The following is an 8,024-nucleotide window of genomic DNA, read 5'->3' on the forward strand; positions in this document are numbered from 1 at the left end:
GCAGCCTTGTCACGAGACGCAGCCAAAATATATTTACAAGACAATTTTCTGGAGATAGTAAAATTTTTTGAGAGTAGTCATAGAATTATTTGTAATATGCTAGAAAAATTTCATGCAGATACATCGAGTTAAAAAAATTCTTGCTGAAAGCCCTATAAGCAGAAATGCAGCTCTCATCTCTGCTGCACTCTGCATAACTTCCTGCTGCAGAGTCATCGAAGCAAATCAAAATGACTATTAATCTAGTCTCGTCACTCTAAGTAAAAGTACACGCAGCGCAAAAAACTAGCCCATACCAAGATCTTGATCATCACTCTACTCTTTCTTCAGCAAAAGCCCTGAACACCTGAGTGCCTCGAAAAAAATTTCAGAGGGCATTTACGACTATATGTTTTGAATGTGAAAAAATTTTTTGAATTTCCTTTTCATCTATTTATTATTTAATTTTTTCTCTTCATTTCTAATGAGGCAACTACTCATCAGCATACAGTCGTAAAGCCGTGCATATATTGTAGTAGGATACAACTCAAGAACGAAGCGGCGGTCACTCAAAGAAAGGCCTAGATGCAATGGCCTTGACTGATTCTCCCCCTTGGCCGATCCTTACCCTCGGCCCCTTGATCGAGCCCTTTGGACCTTTTAGTGTGAAATCGCAGGGGGTAGCAGCAGATGAATGGGGAATAACCACGGCTTAATCGGATATTACCCGCGGCGCCATAAAATCGGCCGACGCCATTAGCTGGAGGGCCAGAGGGCATCTGCCGCTTCGTTCTTGAGTTGTGGTTTGGTTTATATAGGGTTTAACGTCCCAAAGCGACTCGGGCTATGAGGGACGCCGTATAGTGAAGGGCTCCGGAGATTTCGACCGCCTTGTTCGCGCAGAAGCAAAGCGGTTTTGGGGCCTATGGGTTATACGTGTTCGCCTCGCAGTCTAAGAATCCAGGGTTGAATTCCTCGAATCTTCCGAGGAAATTCTATTCTTCTTCGACACCACGGTGATGTCATCTCGGATTTTTGGAGCGACTGCTTCTGGTCAACGCCGACGCCGGGTTTCTTTGCCGATGAGCCATGTACCCCTTTCGCATTAAAATCGATGATGCTGTCCAGTTGCAGCTGAAACTGGTCCAGCCAGGCAAAACTCGGTGAGTAGCTCTCTCCAGAGCGACCGCTGGCTGTGATCTTGAAAGTATTGGAGCCATTGGCACTCGCTTTGGGAAACATTTACGAAGATGGTGCTGACATGAGCAGTGTAGCTGGTCGACTGCGGTTACAGCCAGGTTCAGAAGAAACGATTGCTGGTTGGTTTGGTTTATTGGGGTTTAACGTCCCAAAGAAACTCAGGCTATGAGGGACGCCGTAGTGGAGGGCTCCGGAAATTTCGACCACCTGGGGTTCTTTAACGTGCACTGACATCGCACAGTACACGGGCCTCTAGAATTTCTCCTCCAAAGAAATTCAACCGCCGCGGCCGGGATCGAAGCCGCGTCTTTCGGGTCAGCAGCCGAGCACCATAACCACTGAGCCACCGCGGCGGCTGTTATTACACCCAATGGACCACCAGTGTCCGAAGAATGTATAGACCAGAATTTTGAGCCTTTCCCGGGCGCGGCCATTTTGCACCGACTGGCGCGCCGCGGTGCGGGCGTTTCTTTGGGGACTGCGGGGCTGCGGCAGTTCCGCGACGGCGCGTGCATATAGCCGCGCTTCGGGCGCTAAAAAAACATTGTCGAGCATACTTCCGCTGCGTGGCTGTGTTGCAGGAAGTATTTACGTTATCACAGCGATAACATTGACGCTTTTTAATGACATTTAGTTTGACATTCAGGCTAATTGAGTCTACGCGGTCGTGCTTATATCGAATTCCGTCTTGGTGCTCCACCACAAAGAAACTTTTTGTTCAATATCAAGCATTAGGTGTGCGGCTAGCATGCAGTTGCAATTCCCATGCACTCTTAATCCTTCCTGCCGGCCGGCCATAAAGCCCCCCCCCCCCCCCCCCCCCTTCCACAAACAGGGCTTTTTTGTCGCCGCGCCAGTTTATCAACAAATTACCGCTGTGAGCTCAACTGAGTCGCAGCGCCAACAGAAAACAAATTTTGTCATAAAAACGTACCTTCGCTTAATTTATCGAAGCTTGAATAGATATGAGCTGCTAATCCAGCTTTCACTAATTCTGAGGTCCGAAGTCGCGTTATTTTATTCAGGAGCTCTCGCCGCGTGTGAGAGCGTTGTGTAGCCGTTTGGCTAAGTGTGGAAATGTAATGAAATCGCGCATATTTTTCTATGAATAAGGTAGATACCGCACCGCTGCGGTGGCTCAGTGGTTACGGCTCTCGGCTCCGGCCCAAAAGACGCGGGTTCGATCCCGGCCGCGGCGGCCGAATTTCGATGGAGGCGAAATTCTAGAGGCCCGTGTACTGTGCGATGTCAGTGCACGTTAAAGAACCCCAGGTGGTCGAAATTTCCGGAGTCCTTCACTACGGCGTCCCTCATAGCCTGAGTCGCTTTGGGACGTAAAACCTTAATAAACCAAACCAAACTAAGGTAGATACCAACAGCAGAAAGATACTATAGATAAACCTTTATCCCCCAGATACCTCTGACATGCGTGCGGAAAAAGCAGCTGAAATCGGTAGCGGTCGTGCTTACAATCCTGTGCATGAAATGTGTTTAATGGGAACAAGAGCAAGCTCAGCGCAAGGATGCCGAACACGTACTGGTGATCGAAAACACGCGCTCCGTCGGGACAACCTTCAGTCTGCAGCTCGCCTATCCAGTTACTACTCCACTGAGTCAAATCAATAGATCTACATTCTGATGCATAAAACTATCATAGATGATATCGCACGTAAAGGCGACAACAAACGACACGACAGCGCTGAAATCTGCTTAGAAGTGCCGGTTTCCAGTCCGTACACTACCTGGTCGACTACCCTCGGATGTGAAGTTAACGAGCAACTGCGCGCAATATAACTGCAGTACTGTCTGGAAGAGGGAAAATGTGAGTAGTGACGCACAGCACACACCCTCATACGTTAGCTGATAGAGCACAACAACGGCAGAAGCGAGCAGGTAAACATGCGTTCTACGCGCGGCGCCGGCGCGTCCCGCAGTCCCTCGGGCTGCGCGCGCCGACAGGTGGCGACTGGTGTCGAGAGTAGGAGCGCGCCCGCAGCCTGCGTGCGAAGGACGACCGCGGATGTGAGATCGATCGAGTTTGATCCGAATAGGAACTGCGGACAACACTGAGACCGTTCCGTGCAAAAAAAAAAAAATAAAGAAGCGGCCGAATGAACGTCCCACGTACGTCCCGCCGGTCTTTCCGACGTCCATAGCACGTTGCACACCGCAACTGACGCGCGTACGACATCCGCTAATTACCACAGTTCGTAAGCTCAGACCTCCGTCGAACAACCCATTTTTTACCGTCACTCTCCGGACGACCGGAAACGTACATTTCTCGGATAATTTGATGGCAGCTGCTAAAGCATAAGGCTGAAAGTATAGTAATTCCTTGGCATCATCTGAACACTCAAAAACGATTATTATACATAAAACTTTCTCGAAAACCGTGATGCAGTCCAGCAGGCAGGCAATCCCGAAAATCTTGACAACGGTTATCTTGCCTTCACATTACATGCCCTGCCCAAGCACATTCTTTCCTCACGATTTCGACTAGGACTTCATTAACCCGCGTTTGTTCCCTCACCAATTCTGCCCGCTTCCGGTCTCTTAACATTACACCAATCACTTTTCTTTCCATAGCTCGCTGCATTGTTCTTAATTTAAGCTGAACCCTCTTCTTTAGCCTCCACGTTTCTGCCCCATAGGTGAGTACCGGTAAGATACAGCTGTTGCATACTTTTCTCTGCTATTCATGATCTGAGAGAACCTGCCATATGCTCTCCACCCCATTCTTATTCTTCTAGTTATTTTCCTCTCAAGATCCTAGATCAGCGGTCACTAAAGCAGACGTATTCCCTTACCACAATTACAGCTTTTTGCTACCAGTTGTGAACTGCCTGCTGTCCTCTTGCGAGACTGTTGAACATTATGCCAATTTTTAGCCCCCCCCCCCCCGTTCTGCTCTGCCTGTCTAACTCATGGACCATGTTCTGCAGCTCATCTCCCGAGTGACTTAGCAAGGCAATGTCATCTGCGAATTGCAAATCAGTTAGGTATTCTTCTGCATTAACTTTTATCCCCAACTGTTCCAAATCCAGGCCTTGGAACACCTCCTGTACACAGGTGGTGAAGAGCATTGGCGAGATTTTTTCTCCCTGCCTTATTGCAATTTTATCACTGACATTATGAAGGACTACGGTAGCTGTGCAGTCATTATAGATATCGTCAAGCATTTTCACATCTCTTTTAAACCTGATTTCGTAATGCCTGCATGACTGCTAAGGTTTCCACTGAGTCAAATGCTAACAACTCTAATTAATCTGGCAAGAACTCTGCAAAGCACGAAGAGGCGAAAGATGAGCACTAACAACATAGCTCAAGATCGCACCTCACACCCTAACCTTTGAAGTCATGGGCTCATCCTCCTACACGTGTGAAGGGTGTCCATTATATGCTAGTGGCAGGAGGTTAATAAATGAAGTTTTTAATAAAAGTTCTGCACCATGTATGCAACTTTAGGCAGGCGCAATTTAAGAGGTTCAAATGCAAAACTCTGTTCAGTTGAAGAACATCATTACCATACAAAAAGTGAATAAAACCTGGAATACAACACTATAAACATACTTCTAGTGTTGCTATTGAGACCATCAGCTTCCATTAGACGTCCCCCCTCCTCTCATTCCTATCAACTAGTTCTATCGATCGGACAGCGCCTACCATTTCACTGCCAGCAGGCAAAGTAACTTTTTAATCAATTTTGCCTTTTTGACTGCATTTCAAAATGTCTACGGAGGGAAGTCCTCCGTGTGTCCAGCAGATGTCCCGATTCGGCCGTCCATTGCCGGGCGTTTAGTTTTTCCCGTGGATGTCCAGATTCGGTACAGAAGTACAGATCTTAGTCGGGCATCTGCTGGACATCGCTGGCTGTATAGTTTCGCGGGCAATGGCGATAACAGCAGTTATTGCCCCCGATCTGAAACTTTTGCCATGGAGGAAACTGGCTCTCAGTTTATATGGCTTGTGCGTCTCTGATGCCTGCTATGTGCCCCTTGGAGTGAGATTTTTTTCGTGTCTGCTCAGCAGCTGTTTTACTGTTTCATGTCTCTTTGTTGTGCTGTCAGTGCCAGGAGCACTTTGTGTGAAAAGCGCCTGCAACCGGACATGTATACGTCGCCTAGCACGCTTGCAGTGAAGCGTAATGCTCAGCAGACGGCAGTGACTGACTGCCGTCTGGCTTTGACAGGATTAAAGGTTATGTCCCTTGAGACCCGACATACTGCAGCGGAAACAACGCAGCGCACTTCAGTTGAGATAACAAATATTTATCCCCACAAAATATGCCCATATGTTTAAGAAATTTAACATTGAACATGTTCTCATAAAATTGTAAAAAAAAAGTGCAGCGGATAAACACGCCCATGCAGGACAAATTCAGTCTAGAAAGAGTGAATCTGCAGGACATCCAATGGTTTGCTGCCAGCGGACTATCAAGAGCTGTTATCTGCCGGACATCCGTTGGTTCACTAAAGGTGAACCTTGATTACTGACCAAAAAGCACATTGGATAGACGTCCCCTTAACGTCCAATACCCAGCCACGGTCATTGGGGTCTAAATGGGATGTCCTGTGGATATTCTTGATGTGTTCTCAATGGCAGGCATGACGAGTGGGGTTCTCACTAGCTATATAGACGGAAATGCTGATGCCAGAAAATAGCATCAGCTAATCTGGCAGAGCAGCTGTATGCCATAGTGAACATTGATTGGCACGTCTCTCTAATTATTACATTTTCTTCGAAGTGTCTCGCCGTTCCAGCGCCAATACGAATTAGCTTCCTCCCTTCCTCCCAGTAAAAAAAAAAAAAACCCGTTGATGCTTTTGGTTTCCAAATTTTTGCAATGGTACTCAATGGTATACTACTTATACTGGATAGCGCAAATAGACATTCCAATTTGAAATGGTTTCCAACTGGTCTGAAATGAATAGTACACGTGGACTACCAGTTGGGCAAAGTGGGAGTCCATTTTGGATCTCAAGCCTCTGCCAAACGAAGATCCCAGCTGGTCTCTCTGTTCAACCCTGGTTCTAATTAGATTCCATTTGAAGCATAATACCAATGGGTCTTACTCACTGCATCCAATCTGCCTGTCCCACTGAATTTTTATAAATTGTTCACAAACTGCTGCATGATTACCATAACAGGGGCCAAGCTCTACTAAACACATCTTAGCAGTCTGTCCAAGCAACGCATACGGCTGTATACACCAAAAAAAAGTTCCAAGGGTGGGGTGGCATTACTTTTCTGCTCTAGTATGTTTGAAACTACAAAACAACCTGCTAAATAGAGATCATAATTGGCTTCATCTCTAGACTAGAAATTACACTAAATGCCCTAACCGTGCCCAATGGGTGAGCGCCACTGGTCACAGCATGACGGTCCCATATATGCGGTATACAAGTGAAAGCAAGAAGTGTTCTGTGGCTACTGGGCTTATGTTAGTAGTGCCTGACTGTAGTGTTCCTTGTGTGTGATATACACTTATTTGCTTGGCTTGATTTCTACAACAGTGTGCAATTTGTCATAATTTAAATTTTCTTGCAAAAATATTGGCCTATTGGTCAGGTTCAACTGGTGGGCTAAAAACAGAATCGGAAAGCTCCTAAATGGAAATCTCCAACAGTTTTACGTGACTGGGCAGTGCGCCAAAACTGCATGCTCATAACGAGGTTACATGTGTTGTTTGAAATATGAAGCCACCTCACATGCGACACTCATCTAAGCTGCTCTAAAGCAGTAAAGGACCTCTTGCACGGTGCGACAAGGTAGCAGATGACCTTATCATTTCAGAAAATTTTTCTTTGACATTCCTGATGGTGTGTGCAGCAAACCATTGCTAGGAAATGTGAGAGACTGTCGTTGCCACATAGCTTCCATCTAATAAGCAGACAACCATTGCTCAGTTTTTCACCCAAAAAATTTACTTTAAAAAAATTATTATTTACAGGTCTTAGGGGTACATTCAATAATTTGACCTTCAGATAGCTGGTTCTTTTTTCTGGTCCCCTGAAGGCAGAGTTAATGAAGTTTTGTTGTACATGAAGATAAGTGAAGGTTGTCCGTCTGAATAAGGTGAACAAAGTTGTGCATACAGTTTGTGTGTTATTGTACTCTTGAAAATTATTCTCTACAATATAGATACAACACTGTGTTCACAACTGATCTACAACGGACCTAATATAACAGTAATCATGCATGTGAGGTGCTTCGAAGGTTAATATTGTTTTTAAAAACAATAATGATGCCCAAAAGCACCTCACCTGCACAAATACTGCGAACTGAATCTGTAGAAATCCACTGCATGTGAAAAATATAGAACCTTTTGATCTAATTCACGTGCCATGTTAAACATTTCCGACAGCTCTTGGCCATGTATGGCACATCCATGCATTGTTATAGTAGTCAGATACAACTCAAGCCTGCAGCAAAGCTCACCCCACATTCGCATCGCCAAACAGAATTCTTCAGTTATAAAAAATAGAGCATTATTAAAGCTTTTCTTGTTAACTAAACAAGAAGCTACTACTCACGAAGCAAAATTATATGCTTTAGACTTTTTACTCCTGTGACTTGTTTGATACAGTCAAAGATTAAAAGGTTGGTTTTGTTCCCTTTTGTGATTGGTCAGTGGAGTAATACAACGTGCTGCACACTGGGGCCCATTGTTACCAACTGTTCTTTTTGAAGTTGTATACTACTATATAGTTCGAAAAATTAGTACCTCCACTGGATGTATAGTGTAGTTTTAAAACCTTGCATTTTAAGGTTCCCAGATGCCTCTGGTTGAGACTAGGTGCAGCATGCTTGCAGTAGATTCATCCTGGTGTGTAGATACAATAGTA

Source organism: Amblyomma mixtum, chromosome 2, assembly GCF_055824585.1.
Source record: "Amblyomma mixtum isolate Tamu chromosome 2, ASM5582458v1, whole genome shotgun sequence".
Classification (NCBI taxonomy): domain Eukaryota; kingdom Metazoa; phylum Arthropoda; class Arachnida; order Ixodida; family Ixodidae; genus Amblyomma; species Amblyomma mixtum.